Below are 27,318 nucleotides of genomic sequence, written 5' to 3' on the forward strand. Positions count from 1 at the left end.
CAGAGGTGGACCAGAATAAAAATTCTTGCCATAAATCAGTAATCCTGTGATATCCAGAGGAACCGCTACTGTTATCTTGCAGCATTTACAGAGAAGACAGTGAGAAGAAGCACCATCTATGACAAGAAACCCCTTAGGAAAGAAACAGATGAATGAGATGGAAAAGTGTGCCAGCCTTTAGCTTGTGAAGTCTGTTGTCTTGAAAAACTGGCTCCATTTAGACTGAATTTAAAAGATAATGTTGACATATTTCTAGTCTTGAACAAATGAAATTATTTGTATAATTATTCATTGTTTTAAAGTATTTACCTTCTCATTTTCTATATACCATAAACTGTTGTCTTATATCAGCTGTTTATGTAACAGACCTTGTAAGGACTGTTTTGCATTGGAGGTAGTACCAGGCCACTGCAAACTGTGCCATTTTCTGCTTTCAGAAGCAAGTTGAACAATATTTATCTCTCATGTAGTTTGAATCTTCAGATCCATACAGTTTATCACGGTCTGCTGGATGGTTCTATCACCATGCTTTTGCCATGAATCTTCACACTTGAGGAAGGACTAGGAAAACAGGTTCTGGGTGCAAGTCGAGCATTCGAACCATGTGTATATCCAGTTGTTATGCACAAATTCAAACAGGGAGCGCATCTTGAATAAAAAAATCTGCAATATTTATTTAAAAAAATCCACATGCATTTTTTATGCTGGAGTTCAGAAAAATGGAGAGAGAATCACAGATGCTGCTCAGACTGTTAACTATATCACTAGAAGGCATTTAGATATCATGATGGCATAAAAATGAGAAGAACTTCTGTGTTCTTAAAAGTGCTTGTTCTTTAGAAGTCGTCATAATTGACTACAATCATTCTTTTTTGACTGCTTGGTGAATAAGGAATTGTCTGGATGGTTACACTCAGAGTGTTGCAGTCAATGGCTTGATGTCCAACTGGAGACCAGTGACAAGTGGCATTCCTCAGGGGTTGGTATGGGGACTGGTATTGTTTAACATGTTTGTCAGTGACATGGGCAGTGGGACTGAGTGCACCCTCAGCAAGTTTGCTGATGACACCAAGCTGTGCGGTGCCGTTTACACTCTGGAGGGAAGGGATGCCATCCAGAGGGACCTTGACAGGCTTGAGAGGTAAGCCCATGAGAACCTTATGAAGTTCAACAAGGCCAAGTGCAAGGTCCTGCACATGGGTCGAGGCAATACCAAGCACAAACACAGGCTGGGCAGAGAATGGATTGAAAGCAGCCCTGAGGAGAAGGACTTGGGGGTGTTGGTTGATGAGAAGCTCAACATGACCTGGCAATGTGCTCTTGCAGCCCAGAAAACCATCTGTATGCTGGGCTGCATCAAAAAAAGCATCACCAGCAGGTTGAGGAAGGTGGTTCTCCCCCACTATGGTGCTTTCATGACACCCCACCTGGAGTACTGTGCTCAGCTCTGGAGCCCCCAATGTAATGACATGGAGCTGTTTGAGTGAGTCCAGAGGAGGGCCATGAAGATGACCAGAGGACTGGATCACCTCTCCTATGAAGACAGGCTGAGAGAGTTGGGGTTGTTCAGCCTGGAGAAGATAAGGCTGAGGGGAGACCTTATAGCAGCTTTTCAGTACTCGAAGGGGGGCCTACAAGAAAGCTGGAGAGGGATATTAGGAAGAAATCTCCACTGTGAGGGTGGTGAGGCACTGGAACAAGTTGCCCAGAGAAGTTGTGGATGCCCCATCCCTGGAAGTGTTCAAGACCAGGTTGTTTGGGGCTTTTAGCAACTTGTCTAGTGGAAAGTGTCCCTCCCGATGGCAGGGGGGTTAGAACTAGATAACTTTAAGGTCCTTTCTCACCTAAACCACTCTATGATTCTATGATCCTGTGATTCTTTTATATCCAAATTTATGTCCTGTCCTCTGTCTCTAAACCTCCCCAAGCCAACAGGAATCACAAACATTTATTTGATCCTAACTTGACCCTGTTGCTTCAAGGTGGCAAAGCCTTTTCTGATTCACCCTGAAATAACTTCCTTATGCTATGGAAATCAATCCTTATCCATATTTTGAAATGTGCATTCAAATTTAGCCCCTGTTCCTGATATAGAGTGTGAATGTCTAAGCTTTGCTGTATGTAAAATCATACCTAGCCAATATAATATTTTCTTGGCTGGAGGTTTCATTCTGTAAGTACTATGACATGTCCCATGAAAATTATATAACACTGTGTACCTATTTCTGTTAGAAATTATATTGTCACACAGTAATGAAATGATATCTTTCAAAATCCAAGCTGTTACACTGTCTCTATGGGTTGTACAGTCATCCATGCTTTCTTCCCTGCTGTGAGATCACTGATACAGTTTTACATTACAGGATCCTTCCATGTGTCCTTCAGTTTGTTTTAAGAATTTTGCTAAGTGTAGAGTAAATACAAATCTGCTGTCTTTTCACAGTTTGATTCTGTAGCATCTTGTAGTGCATTTTTTTTTATTTGTCCACAATAAATATACATGGCTGACATCTGAATCATATTTTGGAAGCAACTTCTGAGATGTTGAGAGAAAATTCCTCTGAGCAACTTGTGATCCAAATCTGCTTAGAATTAACTAATAACAACATTTCCTATGATGAGAGTAGCAATCAGTAGTTTATTCATAATCTGAGGAACATTATGCTCTTTTTACACCTGAACTCATGATGTTTCTGAATCAGAGCTAATATTTGTGTCTGTTATATTGATAAACACCTGGAAATACAGTACATCTGCTTGAATTGTGACTGTCTTGTTGGGATAGAAGCAGAATAATAGAGAGTCACAGAGCACTCTACTGATTTAGGACCTTGTCGTGTTCATCTAATTTTTGTGTAATTACTTTCTGTCGCAGTTCATCCTCAGTTGGCAACTAAACACCACGCAGCGCTCGGGGTATCCACCTTTAAGGGGCTAATTCCAGCCTACTGGCCCATTGTCCCAGCATTGGAGCAGCCAGATGATAATGTGCTCTCCTGAATGACGGCCAAAATTTTTTCATATATCCCACAACTCACTCAAGGATAGGGATCAGGTAGTTTCCATTTCTTGTACAAGTTCTTCCTCTTCCTCCTCCTCTTCTTGTGATGGCCATGGTTCTTCATCATCTCTTTCTAAACGAGTTGATGTTCTCTTCCAAGATTTCTTCTTGAGTATAGGGGCGACTGATACTGGCACGGGTTGGTCCTCTGATTTAGCTGCAACGTTTGTCACCAGGGTTGGAGTAGCTCCAGTGTCTCTCGCGGGGGTTTGAGTGGCCGCAGTGCTTGTTGCTTTCCTTGTCTTTGTCTTTTTAGATCCAGAGGCCTTCTCTTCCCCTTGGGGGTACTGAATAGTGTTAAATAGGGCTCAATAGGCATGGACCAGGCCCCAGCACATTGCAGTGATTTGTATCTCTCTGGAATTGCCTGGGTGACAACATACTTCCTCCAAATATTCTACTGATTTTTCAGGACTCTGCACTTGTTCAGGGGTGAAGTCCCACGACACTGGGGGTGCCCACCATCTTAGGCATTTGCCCATACTATCCCACATACCCTACCGTGCACAGCTATTGTGCCTTGGGACAGATCTCTGGATGATATTCTTAAATTGCTTATTAACCTTAGACAGAACTGAAACCATCTGCCAAAACAATACCACCAAATGTATCTTAACTACCCAAGGATGTTCAAGATACTGAAAAGTTGTTGTAATGAAGGAGACATTATATAAGATGGTAGCTAAGGTGCCATAGGTATAATTGCTAATTGTCTCCATGAGGTGGTAGCTGAAGTACAGTAATGGCTTCCATGCAAGACCCAAATAACAGATAAAGCTCACCACCAGTGTTTTAATAACAAATCTCATAGGCAAAACATCTCAAATCACTGCAGAACACAGCAAACTACAAAAACCAACAGCAATCTTTAACACGTACTTTACAATCAGCATGGTGTAGACTGGACAAACTAATACTGAGAAGAGATGAATCAATGCTGTGACCAGCAACTGTTATTATCTCAAACCCTTCCTGCCCAATGTTGGGTGCCAAAAAGGACTGTCATGGTTCAGCCTCAGTCGGCAACTAAGCACCACGCAGCTGCTCGCTCACTTCTCCCACCCCTGTGGGACGGGGGAGAGAATCAGAAGAGCAAAAGCACAACAAGCCCCAAACTTGTGGGTTAAGATAAGAACAGTTTAATAATTACAATAAAAATAATTATAAAAGTTATAATAATGACTATGATAATAATAACAATAATGATAATATAATAAAAAGGAAAAGGAAAAAAAACAGAAACACAAACCATAAAACCGCTCACCACCCGCCAACCAACGCTGCCCATCCCCAAGCCACGATTGCTGCCTCCCTCCCCCAGCCAGCTCCTCCCAGTTAACGTACTGAGCATGATGTTACATGATACAGAATATCCCTTTGGCCAGTCTGGATCCACTGTCTTAGTTGTGCCCCCTCCTCTCCCGGCTTCTTGTGCACCTGGCAGAGCATGGGAAGCTGGAAAACTCCTTGACTAGTACAAGCGCTACCCAGCAACAACCAAAACATCGATGTGTTATCAACATTAATTTCGTACTAATTCCAAGGCACAGCACTATGCCAGCTGCAGTGAAGAAAATTAATTTTATCCCAGCTAAAACCATGACAATTTCTCTTGTTGAAAGTTTCATATGGCTGATATAGTTCATACTGTGAGTCCAACAGATTCAGTATCCTTTGTATTTTTGTGATGCCTATGGTATCAATTAGGTGACAGTTCAAACACTTCTGTCAGCTGATTTTCTTTCTTTTATATGTGTGTTTTCTTTTTATACATATTTTCTTTTCTATAAACTGGATCAATAGAATTGAAAGCAATATTTTCTTCTTAGGGTCTTGACATAAGCTTCCTTAGTATCTCATGGTATTCTGCCTAAATCAACACTGGTGTTACTATGTCATTAGCTATTATACAGACACCCTCAATATCCCCAAAAGTTTAATTGATTTTTTTTTTTAATGCATCAAAAGTTTCAAGTCTTCATTTATTTCAAAAGGCAGATGGGAAAACATATATCTGCCCAGGGTGCACTGAAGCATACATTTCAGAGGATTCCTCATCTAATCTGACTTGCCAATATCTGTTTTTCAAATTCAGAACAGTAAAATATGTTTTACAAGCTTGTCAGCCCTGAATATCCAGTGGGAAAGGCTGTCTTAATACAGTCCTGCTAAAATCTGTGGGATCCAGTCAAATCCCAGTCCCCACTGTACCTCTTTTCAGCTGCAGGTGGTTAACCCACAGAAGCAGCAATGAACACTTCCTTTCCTAGCTATAGAAATTCACCCCTGAATCCATCTGCCACTGTAAAAATACACATTAGGGCTATATGGGAGACTCATATGTATCAGAAGTATTTATTATTATATGAATAGTGATATGCAATATTTCCCCTGAAACTTTTTTCTTCCTAGTTATGTCATTGCAGAGTGCAATGATTTGGGGAGTCTTGATGTGCAATGTCTCTGTTCCATCTACTAAGTTAGGTTTAGACGCCAGGTAGTTGCCCTGCAGGGTGAAGAATCATCCCATGCTCTTCTTTCACAAAGTAGGAACAAGATGACTGTTACAGTTGGGTTTTCTTTGTTTCTTTGTTTTCATCTACCTCTCAGGTTTTTTGGGTGTGGGGTGTTTTTGGTTTTTTTTGTTTGTTTGTTTTTTGTGGATATGGAAGTGTTATTCAGATTTTAGTCTCAGACTTCTCTTTTGGTGTGTTTTTGAGACAAGAATTCTTACCAGTGACAGCACTGTGACAGAGAGGACACACTACAGTGGTGTTAATAGGAAACCATAACACCCCTCTTCTGTAAGAAACCTGCACCTGTAGTCTTTCAAAATGCCAGCTAATGACAAAGTCATTTTGACCCATGATGTTCTCAGTTTCTCCAGATCTCATCCTGTGGCATATTGTGAAATGTATTGTGCCCTACAAGCAGTGGAATATGGACCCTAGGCCATTCAGAATTAAACATCCATTACATGGATGCCTGCTCCTGCAAGTTATGGACTTGACTGAGGATGTCTCTTGTAGTTGTTTGCTCCTATACGTAGGATGCATCCTCTAAATTTAAGAGCAATTTCTTGTAGCAATGACCCATACATTCTGATTTTCCTCTTATGTTGGAATACAGTATGCAGTACCAGAAGATAAGATTGTACTCACTTCTGTTCATCCAAAGATCTGTGGGATTTTTCCTGGATAAATTAGTCATGTTATACACAAAGGAAAAGCAATAAATTGTTCTGTGTTTGTGATATATTATTCCAGAAGCTGAATTCTTTTGTTGTTGTTGAGATGCATCTGCAACAGGAATTTCACTTGCCATATTAAGGTGGTTTTGTCAAAGTGTACGTAAATCTTTTTTCTTGTTGATCATGAGAGATATGAAATCCCACATTGTACTTTCGCAAAGCCTTAGCAGTCTACCCCTTAGTTCTTTCTCAGGGGCACTGAATATCACACTACCTTTCAGCAAGTCAGTTTCAGCATTTCAAAAGTTCTTTCAGTCTTATTTTGCATCTTTTTGCTGCGCTGCTGTTAGAAACTTGTTGATCTGCTTTTTCTCCTAATAAGAAGACCAAAACAGTAGTTCAAGTATAGAAGTCTCTTGTAAGATTATTTTGAAAGCTTGCCTAAGAAATAATCCAAAGTAGAAAGCGATTTGAATTGATTCCCCTAATAAGGTGTTAGAACAGAGTTTCTTATCATGCTGTTTTCAGCAGGGAGGACTTTGTTCAGTCACCATCTCTTTTAATCATATCCTTTTGTAGATTTAGATGTTATAGCGCCTGTCCACAAGATGAGGGGAGATAATTATTTTTTGACAACCCCTCCACATTTGGATTCTGCAAAAAAACCTCAAAACTTTTGCTCTTGTATTCATGTATTTACCGTGCCTCTAGTAGAACATTTGCTCCCTAATAAACAACGGTCACTTTCAACATAATACTGTGCTATTTTTTGTTGCACTTGTGTAACACTTGACCTCAGAGTGAAGTCTCAAGTTGAGACTTCTTTATTAGATAGACATTTATTAGACAAATTTAACTTTAATATATGTCTTGTACAATCATTCTGTTTGAATCCTGTCAGATGTCTTTGTCTCATTCTACATGTGAAATTCTAAAGAACTGATATAATAAGGGAAAATATACGTGTAAAGGTAAGTTTTTCTTATTGTTCTTGAAATTATTTCATAACTAATTAATCAATCAGCAACTAATTTTATAATTTATTTCCTATCTTATGATTAAAAATAATTATGTGGAAAACAATGTTATTTCATATTATTTCTGTAAAACATCTGACATTAAAAAACTCTCATTTTACAGTGGTTGAGTGACGAAATAAAATGGAATTAAAGAAAATTTTTAGTGAGATAAGGACATTGTGAACTGTTGCCATAATATATGTTGATTAAGAGTCTTTAATATGAAAGCAAATATAAGCCTAAGATAGAGTTTTGGGAGAAAAACATATATATTTATATATTTACCTCTCAGAATTGTTTCTTTTTCTGTATGTATCTTAGCATATAGACTTATGCAAAGAAACAAGATAAAGACAGTTTAAAATACATCCTTGCGGAAAGGACATATTCTCATTTACATAATTCTTGAATTACTGAACTATGGAATACCCTATTTATACATATGTATATATTTAGTTTTCATTATAATGATGGATATATATTTAAATTTGTATCTTTATTAATCTAGGAATAAAGAACTCCAGGAAATACAGGTGGAGATACAGGTTATTAGAATAGGTTTTAATTAGGAAGGTAGGTAGGTACACAGATATTGAGAGAGCAGATTGTCCGTTTATCCCAAGAAAAGATGAACTAAGTCTCAATTGAGATCTCAACTATTTTTACAAAGTGTCCCTGTGCTGGAGAATCCAAAACCTTAAGGGCAAATCAAGCATAGTATTAACAAATAATTTTAAGAAAGACTCAGAATAAACTAATCTGGGTGAGAAAAAAAATGCTTAAAAGAAACCTAGCAGCATACTTTTGGAAATTTTGAAAAGAAATTTAACTTTTTGAAAGACTTTTCGACCATAACAGAATATATTTTCTAGGCTCCACGTGTATTGCCCATGAATGTAAATTGTGCAGTAAACACGATCTATACAGGATCTCTCTGCTTGTCTTACCCTGGCCTGAATTGGTTTAATTTGTTTCAGCTGTGATAACACTTATCCGGAGGTCAAGTGGTTATTGTCAAACCTGCTTTAGCTTACGTTCTGTGAGTACTATGGTAAAGGTAAAATATATGGTAAAGGTCTAACAGACCTAGATAGTCATTGTGTAACTAAAAATAGACCATTATGTTACTTGAGGTTATCTAGGAGGAAATGAAAAGAAACCAAATTGTACTAAGAAAACACAAAATAACCCCCAGTGGACCCTAAGGCTGAAGAGGAAGAAATCGCCACCACCGGTATTGAACTCCTAGAAAATAATCTTTACTAATGTCTGAACGTATGGACGGCATGAAGGAAGATCAAATATTGCACAGGAATATCACAACATTGAATTGTCCTTTCCTAATTGGAAAGGACAACAAGGAAGAAAAATTTGGACTTTATTGACTGTGGGACAGAATAGAAGGAAAAAAGATAAAGACATGATTCAGCTTTCAAGAAAGTCCTTACGTTCATGGCCAAGATACATCTAGTTGGAGAGGAAAGTGTCAGTACCATTATACTAGACATTGGTAAAGCCACTCTGAAATACTGTGTACAGTGCTAGGAAGACATCATCAAGAAAGGTGAATGAATTAAAATCAAGCAAATGCAAAGTCAGTCTTTTCAGATTATCTGAGAATATATTCCAGCTCATAAAAGAAAGATAATAAAAGTTAATGACTCAATTACTTTTGAAAAACAAAGACTAGGAAGGAATATTGTTGTCCCCTTTAAATATATGAGGAAGAACAAGAGAAGAAAACAAGCATTTAAACTAAATGTCTAAAGCTAAAAGGGCTAAAGAAAAAAATTCATATAAAATGGGCAGAGATATTTTTGGCTGGAATTAAAATAAAATTTCTATTATTAGATCAGTGAAATCTAAAACCACAGGTTTCCTAAACATAGCAACCTGTGAGAGCTCTTCTTCTATTCCCCATATTTTTAAATATCTCCTGATGTTTTTTTTTCCTCTATTTTTCCTGTGTATTTTTTGAAAGATAAAAAGTAACTAAGGATTTGGGGGTTTATGAGAAAATGTTTTCGATAACAAATGTGAAACTGGACAATTGCCATTTAAAAACAGACGGAAAACAGATCTAAATATATCCAGGAGGCTAGAAATCCTGAAGAAACGAATACCAAAAAATCTCATTTAATACCAAAATCTAAATAGTACTTTAAGAATTTCTTTGTAATATGTTCACTATATCTGTAGTGGACCATAAAAATAAATAAACAAACTCCCAAAGTTTCCTTTTCTTATTTATCACTGCCCTTAGCTATTTAGCTTTTAATTTTATTTAACTTTTTATTGGCTTTAATATTTTGCATATTTCTTCATATATATCTAGATAAAAATTTATCTTCCTGGAAGAAGCTGTGATTTTTGTTTTTCTTAGATAGTGACGGGTTAAGATCTGTCACTCCTTAGTATCCTGACTACCTCAAGAAACAAAGCAAGGAAATTTAAAAGCACTTGGAAGTGCCCACCTCCTCCTCATTTTCAGCTGTTTAACAGAACAACAAAATGTGGGGGGGGTGTGAATTGTTCTCTCAGTTCTCCTCCTTTCCTTAATCCAAATCTTCAACATCTTTCTACCTCTCAGCATGCCAAGCCTAAAGAACAAAACCCTGTGGCTAAAATGCACAAAACAAGATAGTACTTTATGACCCTAAAATGGTGCAACTTGAATTTCTTGAGCAGACACCATTTGCTCTAATCTCAGATCATGATTCAAAAGGCCTGATCTCTCTCAGCCTTGTACCTCTAAATGAGTCTGTACAGTCCATAAAACTAGTAGCTCTTCACCTTTAAACCTGAGGTGAACTGATGACTACACTGGATCTCTGGCAGATCTAGGAATAAAACTTAATTTTAGTTACTATCTAATACTCTCCTGGGTTATAATTTTGCCTTTCAAATTGTGTTGATAATGGCATTGACGCACTATTAGGAATGGGTGTTAACAGTTTATGAAGCAATAAAGACAGAACCAGCATCTAAAGTCTGTATTGGAAAAGAACTGAGTACATGTGTTTGTAAAATATAACACTTACAAAATCTTTCAATTTCATTAGGAAATGAAGGGGAGGCAAGACAACACCTGTTAAAAATAAACAGAAGTGGGTTTGGCTCACTTGTATCCAACATAAAAGACCTGGATGTTGCAGTTTCAAGCCTGTTGATGGCAGTTTTTAACAATCCTTGTAATGTTTGCCAAAAATAGATGTTAAAGTCTTCTAGAAGAACAAAATGACCTGGGTAATCAAAGTTGGTGAGATTCACATCACTTTTAGACAAATTAATGGCCATTTCAATCAATTTAAAAAATTAAATTATTAGCATCTATGTCTATAAATTTGATCTTAAATAAAAGAAGTCTTGGAACACAAATTTCATATAGTTACATAGCAGGAGTAGTAACTTGACTGGCCAAGGTAGCTGTCCACATGTGAATTTATTCAGACTGCTGCAAGATCTGTAACCTAGTACAACATACAATTATATACATATTAAATGGAATACCTAAATATATATTAAATGGATTAAGAGCGCAGTCATCTGGAACTCTTACGAAGACCAGAGCCAACAGAAATAAGTGTGGAATGGATATTTTTCTTGGTAGGTTTCACAGAGATACTATTCAACATTTTCACCAGTGAGATGCAGTGAATATGAAAATGGGGACTTCAATTTACCAGATGTCTGCTGGAGATACAACACAGCAGAGAGTAATCACTCTAGGAAGTTCCTGGAGTGTGTGGAAGAGAACTTCCTCACACAGCTGGTAAATGAGCCTAGCCGGAGAGATGCCTCGCTTGACCTGCTGTTCACAGAGAAGGACTGGTGGGACATGTGGCAGTCAGACACCATCTTGGGCTTAGCGACCATATGACTGAGTTCTCAGTTCTTGCTGAAGTAAGAAGGCAGATCAGCAGAACCACTGCCATGGACTTCTGGAGGTCAGTCTTTGGCCTGTTCAGAGCACTGGTTGGGAGAATCTCTTGGGAGGAAGTCCTGAAGGGCAAAGGAGTCCAGGAAGGCTGGGCTTTCTTCAAGAAGGAAGTCTTGAAGGCATAGGAGCAGGCTTTCCCCAAGTACTGCAAGACAAACCAGCAGGGAAGATGGCCAGCCTGGCTGAACAGGGAGCTTTTACTGGCACTCAGGAAAAAAAAGGAGAGTCTACCACTTTTGGAAGAAGGGGCAGGTAACTCACGAAGAGTACAGAGATCTTGTTAGGTCTTGCAGAGAGAAAATTAGGCAAGCAAAAGCCCAGCTAGAACTCAATCTGGTCACTGCTGTAAGGGATAACAAAAGATGGTTTTACTAATACATTAACAACAAAAAGAGAAAAATGAAATGAAAAATGAATCTCCATCCTCTATTGGACACAGAGGCCAACATTGCCACCGAGGATGAGGAAAAGGCTGAGGTACTTAATGCCTTCTTTGCCTCACTCTTTAACCACCAGACCAGTTATCCCCAGGGTATTCACCTTCTGAGCTGGTAGGCAGGGACAAGGAGCAGAATAAACCCCCCATAATCCAGGAGGAAGAAGTTTACGACCTGCTGATCCACATGGAGAGTCACAAGTCTATGGGATCTACCTGAGAGTACTGAGGGAGATGGGGGAGATGCTTGCTAAGCCGCTCTCCATCATTTATCAGCAGTCCTGGTTAACAGGGAAGCTCCCAGATGACAGGAGGCTTGCCAATGTGACTCCCATCTACAAAAAGGGACGGAAGGAGGATCCGGGGAACTACAGGCTGGTCAGTCTGACCTCAGTACCGGGGAAGATTATGGAGTGGTTCATTTTGAATGAGCTCACTAGGCAAGTGCAGGACAACCAGGTGATCAAGGTCAGTCAGCATGGGTTTAGGAAAGGCAGGTCCTGCTTGGCTAACCTGATCTCCTTCCATGGCCAGGTGACCTGCTTAGTGGATGAGGAAAAGGCTGTGGATGTTGTCTAGCTGGACTTTAGTAAAGCCTTTGATACTCTTTCCCACAGCAAGGAAACTGGCTGCTCATGGCTTGGACGGGCATACCCTTTGCTGAGTAAAAGTCTGACTGGATGACCGGGCCCAAAGAGTGGTGATCAAGGGAAGCTAAATCCAGTTGGCAGCCAGTCACAAGCAGGGTTCCTCAGGGCTCAGTTTTGGCATGTCTTGTTTAATATCTTTATTGATGATCTGGATGAGGGGATCGAGTGCTCCCTCAGTAAGTCTGCAGACAACACCAAGTTGGGTGGGAGTGTTGATCTGCTTAAGAGTAGGAAGACTCTACAGAGGGACCTGGACAGGCTGGATCAATGATCTGAGGACAACTGTATCAGGTCAACAAGGCCAAGTTCCAGGTCCTGCAATTCAGTCACAACAATCCCATGCAACACTACAGGCTTGGGGAGGAACGGCTGGAAAGCTGCCCAGTGGAGAAGGACCTGGGGGTGCTGGTTGACAGCTGGCTGAACATAAGCTAGCAGTGTGCTCAGGTTGACAAGAAGGCCAACAGCATCCTGCCTTGTATCAGGAATAGTGTGGCCAGCAGGAGTAGGGAAGTGATCGTTCCCCTGTACTCGGCACTGGTGAGGCCACGCCTCAAATACTGTGTTCAGTTTTGGGCCTCTCAGTACAAGAGGGACATTGAGGTGCTGGAGCATGTCCAGAGAAGGGCAATGAAGCTTGTGAAGGGTCACGAGAGCAGGTCTTATGAGGAGAGGTTGAGAGAATTGGGCTTGTTTGCTTGTTTAGCCTGGAGAAGAGGACACTGAGGGGAGACCTTATTGCTCTCTACAACTACCTGAAAGGAGTTTGTATCGAGGTGGGTGTTGGTCTCTTCTCCCATGTTACTAGGTATAGAGTGAGAGGAAATGGCTTCAAGTTGTGCCAGGGGAGGTTTAGATTGGATATTAGGAAAAATTTATTGATTGAGAGTGGTCAGGCACTGGAACAGGCTGCCCAGAGAAGTGGTGGAGTCACCATCCCTAGAGGTATTTAGAAGATGTGTAGACGTGGCACTTCAGGGCATGGTTTAGGAAGCATAGTAGTGTTGGGCTGGCAATTGGACTTGATCCTAGAGGTCTTTTCCAACCCTAACAATTCTATTATTCTATGTAACTTTCAAAATCTGTGGATTGTTTCACAATAAATGCCAGAGGAATGCTTTGTAGTCTTGATCCAGCAGGTGAAATATTTAATATGTATATCTGTACGAAAAGGGAGGACATACTTTCAGAATGGAAAGCACAAGAAAGGAAAAAATAACTCCTGTAGGTAAGGTATAGTTTTGGAGCTGCAATGTGGCAAGGGAGAACCCAGCAGGCGGGAACCTGCTGTCACAGTCTTTGTAGATTTGAATGCTGCCAATTACAGAGAAATCTTCTACTGGCAATATGAGCAATGAAGCTTTGTCCTATCTTCCAAGCAGTCATTAACTGAGTACTCAAACGGTTAAATTACCTCACTTTTGCAGTTGGCTATGCTACCAAACATTCAGCTGACATGTGCAATGACCTGGTACAGGCCAGTCAGCAGCAACGGCAGGATGACATGCTTATGTGTGTGAGGGCCTGGTTTGCAGACCTTCAGAGTTTTCTCAGAAGTGTTAACTATATCTGTCATTCCAATAGTATATTGATTCTAAAGGAAAATGATAGCAAATTTTTTGTCAACATTTATTGACTGATGAATTGCTTAGCATTTGATCCAGAATATTATACTTTGAGATTTTGAGGTGGAGATCTTGAGGAATTCTTATTCTGATGTCTGTTGCAGTGAAGAATGCAATGAAGAATGAAAAATTTAAATTCCCCATTAGAAGACCTGAATAAAATTGTTCTATTTCCATCAAAAATAGAAAGAAATACAGAAATTTATCCTCTCTATAGGTCAAAATGCATCTACAATTGTTCAGGATGGAGGACATATCTTCCTAATAACTGAAGGACCATGAAATATTTCACATAGATACATACTTTTTTAATACCTTAAAAGCTCAATAAGGAGAAAATGAAGCTACAGGGAGGAAACATTTCAGAAGGAACAGAGTGCTGCAAAGCTGTTTCTGAAGCAGATGCAGCATAGTGTACTGTTAAGGCATTTCCCAGCACATGGGCTTTCATTCTACAGTAACAGATAGCTGTAGTTTATGGACAAGTAATAAATGGATTTTTGTAGGCTAGATTTACAGACCATCATTTATGTTAAGCCAGAGATCCAGGATCTGATATTGTGTAACAAAGAAAAATATTACACATATAATAAAATACATTTTAATCTATTATATAAAAAGGTTTCAGGCAGCATGAGTTGACATCATTAAACTCCATTCATGTACTTGTCATTGCTGTTTCCATGGAAACTAGTATTGTAAAAGAAAATGAAAAAACAGGCTTGAGAAATATGAAAAAAAAAAAGAAAAAAATATAATTAGAAAAATGCCTCATTAAACTCAGCAAGTTGTAGTTTGCCAACATTAGAGCCTCAACCCAGTGAGCAATCTGTGTATAGAAATCCTGTCAAAGTTAATGACAGTTGTGACAGACAACTGCATCAACTGTTCTGTTGTTAGTGGCATTAGATTATTTAGGGTACTCTAGTCAATTCAAATGTTGTATTAGTACACAGGGTTTTGTCTGTTTGTTTATTTTCCTTGGGAAGGAAGGGGAGAAATTACATCTCAGGGGACAGAAAATACCTTTGAGTTTTATACAGTCAGTGTCCCAAGTTTCTACTTTCTTTTTGAATAAATTGATTTCATATGAAAATATAATTTTGATTTGTCTTCTCATTTAATCTTCTGTACACTTCATCCCTATAATACACTTCATTTAAAACAATTCCTTGTTGCTTCACTTCATTTATTTGGCATAATAGAAATAAAAGTTCTATTTAGTATATGCTATAATGATGAAATATCTCCCAGATTTACAATGAAACCAGGGGGTTTTATTATGTAATGGTAGCTCTTTGTACCACTGGAACATGCACTAAAAATGTCATTGTTTTATTTATTAGAATTTGATATTATCAGCCCTATATAACTTACAACCTGAAAATACTTCCAAAGTGTATTACCAGAACCTCAAACACTTGTGATCTGAAATGTGTATTAGAATAATACAAAATTGTTCGGAGGGAAGAATCTATTTTCTCATGGCTTCACTGCACATGTTTAAATTCTGTACAGCACACCAAAGAATTTCATTTGTTTTTGATCTGTAATAAAAATAAGACTTGATTTTGAAATTGTGAAAAGGAACACAAAATACTTGAAAAAAATCAAAAGGTACACTTGCCATTTCTTAGTAAAATAGGATCTGATATACAAGAATCTCACTGCAAACATTAAATCTTGTGTGTTCCTTGGAATTGGAGCATGGGTTTTGGTTTTCAGATGGAAAAACCTGTGTTTAAGTCCCAAGTGATTTATTCAAATATGTGCAGTATCTTAACTACAAAACCCTCTGAGTGTAATTCATGAGGGCATTAGACCATACTGTTCCTCACCTTATCCATAACTTAAAACTGTAACCAAGTAATTTGGACCAAACTCAATTATTTCCATAATCAATGGAATTACCTACCGGGACTGATTTGGGTCAAAGGTTGTTGTTTTGGTTTTGTTTTTTTTTTTTCCCCAGATCTTTTAGCAGAAGGCAGGTGCTGATATATAGTGTAATATGGAATAAGAAAGGATTATATTATAGTTGTACTATGAAGGGGTCATTGCAGAACAAAGGACTGCACATGTAAATTATTTCTGCAAGTATGATGGTCAGCCAGACAGATGTTGTAATAGAGGCTCTCTTGAGTGCAACAGTATTTTCAATGAGGCCCAAATCACACAGTCTGCATGTAAATAACTTATAGTTTATTCCAATAACTATAGAAAGAATATTTAAGAGCTGGTTTGTTGTTTATTTTTTTCCCCACAGGGCTCCAATGCATGATGACTGTCAGTCAATCTTTCCTCCTGATTAACAAAGGTCACAGATGTGATATTTCCTGCCATTTTAAAAATAATATTTTTCATTGGAACATATTACAGCCTAAGAAAAATTCTATCAATTAGGCACAGTTTTTTTAATTTACAGTAATAGCATATAAAACTACTGTGTCATATTTCAACCACCAAAGCTGATGAAATAGCAGATATGTGGAAAGAAAAGAAAACAAATATTTAACATTAAAATCTCACTTAGTTAAGTATTCTATAGGTGTATTTTTTTATTATCCTGTAAAATTTGTTTTAATACATTATCACTATGGTCTGGATAATTAGATTCTAGACCATATTCCAAGGTCCAATATATAGAAAAGATTCTATTTATTAAAATATCTCCTTTTAGGTAGGAGAGACAACTGCTAACTAGTCACTACAGTTGTATTCTGTGTGATTCATCATCCAATGATCTATAAATTCAAAATTTGTATCCAAAGAATAATATCAAGTAATGCATTATGCAATCATTTCAGGTCAAGTTTATTAAAAATCATCCACTATAAAAAGCTATGTTTTCAATTATTTCCTGTCTTTTTTTTTTTTTTATCTCTACCCCTTTATACTTCGGGTACATAGTGTAATTGAATGAAGAGTGCAAAATCAGAAACTTGTGCTAGAGACAGCGGGAGACCACAAGTTTTCTGAAAATGGTCCCAACATTCCAGAAATGCCAAGAAACTCAGGTTTGGGAAAACTTTTCCAAAGGTGGGAGACAAAACACTGTTGCAGGGGGAAAATGCCCTTCAAAAATAATGTTGGCCAAATGGTGAAAAGATATGCAAGGAGCTTTTACTGTGTGTATTGGGTTGTAGCACTACTGAGTTGATGGCTGCTTTGGGTCTGACATGCTTAACCCAGTTCTAATATCAAAAACTGATTAATTTTATGATACTTAGTATTGCAAATTCATAGCTGTCTATTTCTTTTATTTTTCTAGATGGCACTGAAAGTCACTAGTTTCTTCTGAAACTCTTGGAAGCACAGCAGAGCTTGGCAGTTTTACACCCTGGTTCTTCAGGATGGTACAAATGTAACAGTGAATTTGGTAACTTTGATAATTAGCAATTTTTTGAATACTGTTAGTGTATTTTTCCTGTGTTTTGTTAATTCTGAAAGTTGAACTTTTGTTTTGTGGTTACTTCAAGAGCATATATCTAGAAAAATGGCTAGAGATCATTTGTTTATTGTAAAATGAACAATGAGTCCAGAGGAAAAAATAATACAGGTGAGGTTAATAATCAAGAAATAATCTGTTCCGGTCACAAAGCCAGAAAGAGCTCTTGATCCAGAGAATAAGAAAAACCAGAAAGAAACAACACCATGTGCTTTTTATTTGTTGATACCTGAGGCTGACAACCTTTGTAAAGTTTTGGGTTTCTATCTGAGTCAAGACAGTAACTGTATAGAACAGATATTACCTGAATTTTAATTCTAAACTAGCAGCCAAGATTTTATAAACCTCCTGAGGCAAAATGCAAGTAGTCAAAATGAAAGGTGGTCAGGGTTCAATACCACCTAAGGTAGTCTAGTGACTTCCATTTGTTTATTTTCCTGTAAATAAGGATTTATAGGTTTTGTGGCTTTTTTGAGACATCTAATTTAGGCCTTCACGAAAGAATCATTGAAGTGTTGGAAGACCTCATTATTATGTTATCCAGTATGAAAAATTAAATTTCCTGTCTGAAATTAATTTATGTTTAGAACTTCATAGGAAAGGGTCATAGAACGGCAGGATAATTCATGTTGGAAGAGACCTCTGGAAGTCTCTGATCCAACCTCCTGCTCAAAGCAGAGTCAACTCTGAGATCAGACCAGATTTCCTCAGGGATTTATCTAGTCAGGTCTAAAAAGTTTTCAAGGATGGAAGCTACACAACCTCTCTGGGCAACCTGTTCCAAACCAAATAAAAGACCTTAAAAGGTCAAAACTGGAACAGGGGAACATTTCAAGGTGGTGGAAGTAAAATTTTTGATTCCCTGATATGATTGGAAATCTTTGGGGATAACTGACTGCAAATATTTCTAGTCTGGTTTTTGTTTGTTTGTTTGTTTATTTGGGGGTTGGTTGTTTGTCTATTTGTGTATTTTTTATTATTATTATTATTATTATTCTTTCTGGAGAAAGAACACAAAGATATAGCAATATTCTTATGACATAGAAACCTTGGCTCCCTGCCATCAGCATAGACCACATTTTTTAAAGTTCAGTCTCATTTGGAAGGATCATCCACCTATTGGGTGTAATGGAGAAATTAGAAACAGTTTTGCTCAAAGTTTTGGTACTGCCAAGTCCCAATTTTCTTGCTTTCTGGTTTAAATTAATCTCTTAATGTTATTTAACTGTCTTTTAGTGGATGTTTGTTCATAATATTGAAAACAAACCTAATGAAAAATGCAAGATAAAACTGTGTCTTGAACATATTCAGTATTCTTAGAGTTTCAGTCAATGTAATCCAGAAGATATGGCTTCTTTTTCAAGTATTCCAAGCCATATATTCACCCTGTAGTTCTTTGAAAATCCTAGTGAGTGAAAGAAATCTAGATTTATAAAAATATGGTGGAACTTACTTATTTCAACTGCATTGGATTCTGTTTATCTTTACTAATTTCTCATTAAAGAAATACAACCAAAGGTCTTATAATATGCCTTGTGTGATTACATATTCACAAGATTCCATTCTTTCAAAATCTTCTTTTGAAGGTTACACCATTAGCACATCAGTTTAGTTGAAGTTTATTCTATGAAGATACTACCATTTTTAACCTCTTTACCAACACTCCCATTTGAAAAAAAAAAAAATGTATCAAGCAATACTAGTGAATGAGCCACCACTTCTTTCCTTTTCCCAATGTACTACTTTTTACATCATTCCAAGCTGAGATCCAACGAAGGAGGTATTAAAGGAGTAAGGTAACCATCACATAGATCACATAAATATATCCAAATTCATTATTTCTGTCCCAGGAAATAGTTAATACAGGTACCACTGGTCAACAATGAGCTATTTTGTAGACTTCTAAAAGGTACTGTATTTGTGTAAGGTCTCAGCCTCAGACCTGGAGACACATGCATTATAGATTCCTAGTTCTGCCTTTCATTTTCACATCAAGATGCTGTAATCACACATTTTCTGTCTTCTCCTAATTAATTAATGAATGTGAGAAAAAATATCTATGTTTTATGTGTGAGAAGAAAGTTCCAGTGGAGAAAAAAAGATCAGATACCCTGTAGAAATCCATGCCTTACATACAGCTAATTTTTAAAATATTTTGTCATAAATAATTGAACAACTCAATATACATTTTTTTCATGCAACATAGTGATAATATTGGTTTTAATTTCACAGCTAAAAAACATCTTTGTTGTTGTAGTCCAATTTATTAATCAATGTAAATAATCAACAAGTTTCTTTCAGAATGAACTTTTAAAAAAACATTAATTTTTAATGACTTTTTAGGAGGGGTTTTCTTATCAGAGATTGTAACAGCATTTTAAATGTAATACTATTGATATAGTTTATAAGTGCAACTGTGTCACTTGTTGAGAAAGGGACATTTAGTCGTGTTTCATGGAGATAACTGCATAAAGCACTGGAGAAATATGGCTTTGATGACACCTTCATTAATTGAAGGTTGCCATAACAACTGAAGGTCTGCACTGAAAGCTAGCCAGTTACAAAAGAAACCAGTTGTCCTCCATCACCCTTATACTAATTTTTTAACATTTGCACATATACAGCAAGCTTAAGCAGGGCAAATTTATACTGAGAAACTATGAAAGTGAAAAGGACATGACATAAATGAAAGTAATGGCAACTACTAAGAAACATCTGCTGCCTCTCAAGTGGCCAGTGTATTACTAAGGTATAGAAAACTTTAATTTTGGTACCAAACTGACTTGCATAAAAATGCATCAAGATGTCTCTGCCTGAGCAGTATATGTGCAGGCAAAAAAAAAAAAAAAAGGACAAAACCTAGTTATTGGTGTTGTGCACAGATTTCATCTTTTATTTCCAGTTTTGTTTGTCCTATAATTATTAGAATTACTAGTGCTTGTTCTGAAGCAAAGAAATATGTATATGCTGAATGTGTATAGTCAAACATTAAATTCATAAAAAGTTCTGTGAAAGATGACTACTTTTCAAGAAAGAACATATCAGAGGGTTTTTTGGGGGAAAAGTTTGGTAAGCATAACACCTTGCTCAAAATAATAACATCATTTAAATAAACTTATTAAATAACTGAATCCAATGAGAGTCACTTGCAGAGCAGAATTATGTTTGTGATGATCAGTAGCTGAAATATTAAGGAAGATGTTGCGCAAGAACCAAAATAAAGATCAAAATGACAGATTGATGCTAATGGGTATGTTAAAAGAATTTGCTGTGAGAAAGAACAAGTAAAATGTTTATCATTTGCACCATCTTGTTTGTGGGTTATACATATTATTGAGTATAACTTACCTATAGCATAATGGATATGTTGTTCACAATCACGTCCAAGTTCAGCTGTTTAGGAACTTAAATACTAGAAAGAACTAAAAAACAAATACCCTAATATATATGGATAAATAAATAGATAAATTAATCCATGTGCGCATGCTTATATGTGTACACCCACACATCTTGTTAGAAAAGGACCTGTAGGACTTGTATAAACACACAGACCCATCATCCTTTATTGTTGCAAAGTTTAAACATATGATACAAGTGCTTTTGTTGAACAATATGATCTTGTTGAACTTCTGGTTTTCCCAATAACTCTTTTGGAATTTGTTTCTCCATATTTGTGAAGAAAATATATTTGCAAAGTAACATAGAGGGAAATAAGAATGATTCCCAGTACTGACATGTAAATGGAATCAGTTTTTAGACAACTTCAAAAACACAGCTTTTCCAAATCACAGTTGTATGCATTTTTGCATGTTTGGATTCCAACACCAAAATGGTAGGAGAAAGCTATGAATTCATGTACAAACGTTCCTAGGGAGGTTATCTAAATTAAAAGAGAAAAGGTTTAGTCATTTAATCATTTATGCAATCATCTAACTGGAAAATCCCCAAAAGTAAAAATCACCTAGAAATAGAATAGAATGGCAGTTCATGAGAGTTTAACAGAAACATAGAATCCCAACTCTTATTTCATACATCAAAAAATGAACAAAGCTGTCTAAATGTTACTCTGTTTCTATTTTTTTCAGTTTTTCTATTCCCCCTTATCACCTCATGAGAGGGCTGCTTGAGCAACTGGCTTTTACTCTGCACTATCTGTAGATGAGAATCAGTTATTCAGGGACCCAAGAGTATGAAAACTTTTCCACTTACAAAAACTTACCACTGCTGTTTAAAATGTCAATGGGAATCTGCCTGGATCTGATCCAATGTCGTATTCAGTCTTGAAAAATCAGGATTTGCTGTCTCTTGGGTATGATCTTGGAAATACCTGGAGTTTACAACTGCTGTTACAAAATGCCTATTGGCCTTTGTTTGCTTCTTTCCATCTACTTGACTGCCCCCACTCTCCAGTTCCTAAAATTGCTTTTGTTTCCATTGTTTAATCTTTTAAGAAAAGATATAACCTTTTCCTACCATTTTACTTTCCCAGCTTTTATTACCTACATCTTCCTTTTTCAGTCCACTCTTTAGTCTCCTTTCTTTGACAGATTTTCTAACTCTTCTGAGACTATATTCTTATGCTTTCTTAGTCCCATTCAGAGGAAATTGTGACATCCTTTGATGTTACTTTCATTCTAAGGGTAACATTTTATACTTGAGTTTCCTCCACTTAATTTATGTTTTATCATTGTCACAAGTTCTTGACCCTCAAATATTTGGAAGAGTCTTCAAATCTGTAGAAGATACCTCTAATCAGAAATCTCCAAGAAAACCAACTATATATTTTAAACAAAGAAGATTGTATTTTTAGAATTCACGGCTTGCTCAAGGGAATAGAAAAGACAAAGAACAAAACAGTATGTGTAAATAGTTTGCCGCATTTTCCAGTCATATGTTATAAATTATATACTTTTAACAGTTTGAGTTATTTAACATTTATGGTAATTTCAGGCAGCTTGCTTAGAAAATAATTCAATGTCTTTAATCAAGATAGAAGTGCACACAGATATTTGCTTATTAAATCAAATTCCTGTCTCAGACAAGGTATTGAACGAAGTGCCATGAAACTTTGATTTTCTTCAATAAAAGTTAAATAATACTCATTCCTGGGGAGGGGGGTGGGGGGTAGGGGGCGGGGAGAACAAAACAAAATAAAGGAAAACATAAGCAACACTTCAGAACTATCTGTTTTTACCTCAGATGAATAGAGATTTGAAATATCATTGGCTAATTTTTACCAACAAAGAGAAGAAAAGTTCTTCTTTTTTTTTTTTTTTTTTTGGTACTCTGTAGCGTACCAAAGTTTTTTCTCAGATATGCTTACAGACATAAATGGACACATAGGCCACAGTAATGAAACTCTTATTTCCAAACTCCTCTTCTTAACTTTGGAGATTCGTTCTTGGGTTTTTGCATTGCTCAGACCAAAACTAGTGGCTAAAAATCTTTTCTGAAGCTCTTGACTTTTCCAGGACACTTCCATAAGAGATGTTAGAAAGCAGTAATAAAGAACTGGGACACTAAAGGACAGCAGCCCAAGAGGTTCTGCCATATCTCTTAATCCCATTAAATGCTCATTTTACAGGTCTACAGCTAATGTGTTAGAGAGCAGTTTCAGGGCGGTATCCTGCAACACTTTCACCTGTTTCCCAGCCTAAAATGGCCGGGATTTGTCAGTGTCAATTAATAAAAATATTTATCAGCATCACATGTATCAGCATAACATGTATCAGACATTCTGTGACTTTCATAGTTTTCCTTGACACTTCCTCTGTGGGTCTACAACTATGAGAGGACCCCTTCCCTTAAAGTTCGTAAGTGACCACAGATGTCCATAAGATGATATTGAGCTTTCACATCTCTCTCAGTTTCCTTCAGTCCTCTATAACATAATAAGTATGTTTTCTTTTATTTATACACACACACATACACAAACACTTTTTACTATATATAAATACTGTAAAAATTTAATGTATTAATACACATTTGATATAGGTATATATATTAACGTATATATACATATATAGAAAGAAATCCTACTTAAGATTTTGTTTTAATTTAACAATTATAGCAATCCTTGGTCAAACTTTACACAGGCTATCTATGAGGTCAGGATAGGAAATGGAGATAAATCTATGACCAATCTATGCTCATGTCATATATCAAACTGCTCCTAAGAGCAATACTTATAGCTGCAGAGTCTTATGATGTATGCAACACAAAGTGATATCACAAGAAAAATTTACTGAGATTTTTAGTATCATAGGAAGTCCTGAGTTAGAAGGGACACACAAGGGTCATCAAGTCCAACTTCTGTCCCTGCACAGGACAACCCCAAATTCACACCATGTCTCTGAGGGTGTCGTCCAAGTGCTTCCTGAACACTTGGTTCTGCCAGGCTTGGTGCTGTGACTGCCTCCCTGGGGAGCCTGTTCTTGTGCTTGTCGTGGTTTAGCGGCAGCTCAGCCCCACACAGTCGCTCGCTCACTCCCCCACCGGTAGATGGGGGAGAGAATCAGAAGGGTAACGCTCGTGGGTTGGGATAAGAACAGTTTAATAATGAAAATTAAAAGAAACAACAGTAGAAATGCAATGTAAAGGAGAACAACGAGAGGCGCAAAGCCCCGGGGGAGGGGGAAAGGAAGGGAGGGGAGAGGGGGAACGAACCGCCGGAACAAACCGCACGCGCCGCAGCCGCTCGCCGCCCGCCGACCCAACGCCGCGCCGCCTCCGCGCTGCCACTGCCCCCCCTCAATATACTGGTCATGGTGTCACATGGTATGGAATGAACCTGCCATTGGCCAGTTGGGGTCAGCCACCCCCACCACGGCCCTGCCCCTCCCAGCCCCCCCCGCCACGCGGCAGAGCGCGGGAAGCTGGAAAGGTAGCCGACCCCCACAGTGAGGAGAATTAACCCCTTCTCAGCCAAAACCAGCACATTCTCCACCCCTTATTCCATACCATTTACACCATGCCCAGGTCCCATATGATGCAATACAACCGTACCAACCACCACCCCTCCCCTTCCCATCCTTTAACATAATACACAGACATCATTCCCTTAGTTCATGGATCTTCCCTGTAAAATGTCCATTAAAATGTCCATTGAGTTCACGCAGTCCATGACTCTGGGCTCCATCTGTTGTATCAGTCTTTCCGGGTGGGAGAGATGGTGTGTGGCGTTGGGTTGCTGCATACCGAGTCAGTCATCGTTCCATCACTGCTGCACGGCTTGTTTCATAGTTGATCTTCCATGGGTTGGGAGGCTCGTACTCTGATATCATTGATACAACACAGAGGTGACACACAGTATTATATAGCAGTTCACATTGTGCCATTCAGTTCATTGACTGTTTTCACCCAAAATCAAATCCCCTTGAGGCACACATCGGATTTCTCCATCCTCCCGCATCACCCACCAAGTGCACCCAGGTCCTCGAGCAAAAACAATCCCACGAATGGGTTTGCCTTTGCCAGAGGCAGGAAGAACCCAGACTGTTTTGCCCAGCATACTTTTTCTGTGCACTACAGGGACTCTATCCCCTTCCACAGTATGTAGGATTTCTGACTGGGCAGGGCCAGCTCGGTTGGCAGATCCCCTCGTGTTGACTAACCACGTGGCTTTTGCTAAATGTGTATCCCAGTGCTTGAATGTCCCACCCCCCATTGCTCTCAGTGTGGTTTTTAACAGTCCATTGTACCTTTCAATTTTCCCAGAGGCTGGTGCGTGATAGGGGATGTGATACACCCACTCAATGCCGTGCTCTTTGGCCCAGGTGTCTATGAGGCTATTTCGGAAATGAGTCCCATTGTCTGACTCAATCCTCTCTGGGGTGTCATGTCGCCACAGGACTTGTTTCTCAAGACCCAGGATAGTGTTCCGGGCAGTGGCGTGGGGGACAGGATATGTTTCCAGCCAGCCAGTCGTTGTTTCTACCATTGTAAGCACATGGCGCTTGCCTTGGCGGGTCTGTGGGAGTGTGATATAGTCAATTTGCCAGGCCTCCCCATATTTATATTTCAGCCATCGTCCCCCATACCACAGAGGCTTTACCCGCTTCGCTTGCTTGATTGCAGCGCATGTGTCACATTCGTGGATAACCTCTGCAATAATATCCATGGTCAAGTCCACCCCTCGATCACGAGCCCACCTGCATGTTGCATCTCTCCCTTGATGGCCTGAGGTGTCATGGGCCCACCAAGCTAGAAATAGTTCACCCTTATGCTGCCAGTCCAGATCCACCTCAGCCACTTCAATCTTGGCAGCCTGATCTACCTGCTGGTTGTTTCGATGTTCTTCAGTGGCCCGACTCTTGGGGACGTGAGCATCCACATGCCGTACCTTTACAACCAGTTTCGCTACCCGGGCAGCAATATCTTGCCACAATGTGGCAGCCCAGATGGGTTTGCCTCTGCGCTGCCAGTTGCTTTGCTTCCACTGCTGCAGCCAGCCCCACAAGGCATTTGCCACCATCCAGGAGTCAGTATAAAGACAGAGCACTGGCCACTTTTCCCATTCAGCGATGTCTAAGGCCAGCTGGATGGCCTTTACCTCTGCAAACTGGCTCGATTCACCTTCTCCTTCAGCAGTTTCTGCTACTTGTCGTGTAGGACTCCATACAGCAGCCTTCCATCTCCGGTGCTTTCCCACAAGGCGACAGGACCCATCAGTGAACAGGGCATATTGCTTCTCATCTTCTGGCAGTTTGTTATACAGTGGGGCTTCTTCAGCACGTGTCACCTCCTCCTCTGGTGATAATCCAAAATCTTTGCCTTCTGGCCAGTCCATAATCACTTCCAAGATTCCTGGGCGACTGGGGTTTCCTACTCGAGCCCGCTGGGTGATCAGTGCAACCCATTTACTCCACGTAGCATCAGTTGCATGGTGTGTAGAGGGGATGTTTCCTTTGAACATCCAGCCCAGCACTGGCAGTCGGGGTGCCAGGAGCAACTGTGCTTCAGTACCAACCACTTCTGAAGCAGCTCGAACCCCTTCATATGCTGCCAATATCTCTTTTTCAGTTGGAGTATAGCGGGCTTCAGACCCTCTGTATCCCCGACTCCAAAACCTTAAGGGTCGACCCCGGGTCTCCCCATGTGCTTTCTGCCAGAGGCTCCAGGTAGGGCCATTCTCCCCGGCTGCAGTGTAGAGCACATTTTTTACATCTTGTCCTGCCCGGACTGGCCCAAGAGCTACTGCATGGACTATTTCTCGTTTAATCTGTTCAAAGGCTTGTCGTTGCTCAGGGCCCCATTTGAAATCATTCTTTTTCCGGGTCACTTGATAGAGAGGGCTCACGATCAGACTGTAATTTGGAATATGCATTCTCCAAAAGCCCACAACGCCCAAGAAAGCTTGTGTTTCCTTTTTGCTAGTTGGTGGAGACATGGCTGCTATTTTGTTGATCACATCCATTGGAATCTGACGACGACCGTCTTGCCATTTAATTCCTAAGAACTGGATTTCTCGTGCAGGTCCCTTCACCTTACTTTGTTTTATGGCAAAACCAGCTTTCAGAAGGATTTGGACTATTTTCTCACCTTTCTCAAAAACTTCTTCTGCTGTGCTGCCCCACACAATGATGTCATCAATGTATTGAAGGTGTTCTGGAGCTTCTCCCTGTTCCAGTACACTCTGAATCAGTCCATGGCAAATGGTAGGACTGTGTTTCCACCCCTGGGGCAGTCGATTCCAGGTGTACTGGACGCCCCTCCATGTGAAAGCAAACTGTGGCCTGCACTCTGCTGCCAGAGGGATTGAGAAGAATGCATTAGCAATATCAATTGTGGCATACCACTTGGCCGCCTTTGACTCCAGTTCGTATTGAAGTTCTAGCATGTCTGGCACAGCAGCACTCAACGGTGGAGTGACTTCATTCAGGCCACGATAGTCTACTGTTAGTCTCCACTCTCCATTAGACTTCCGGACTGGCCATATGGGACTGTTAAA

Source organism: Phalacrocorax aristotelis, chromosome 3 (genome assembly GCF_949628215.1).
Source record: "Phalacrocorax aristotelis chromosome 3, bGulAri2.1, whole genome shotgun sequence".
NCBI lineage: Eukaryota > Metazoa > Chordata > Aves > Suliformes > Phalacrocoracidae > Phalacrocorax > Phalacrocorax aristotelis.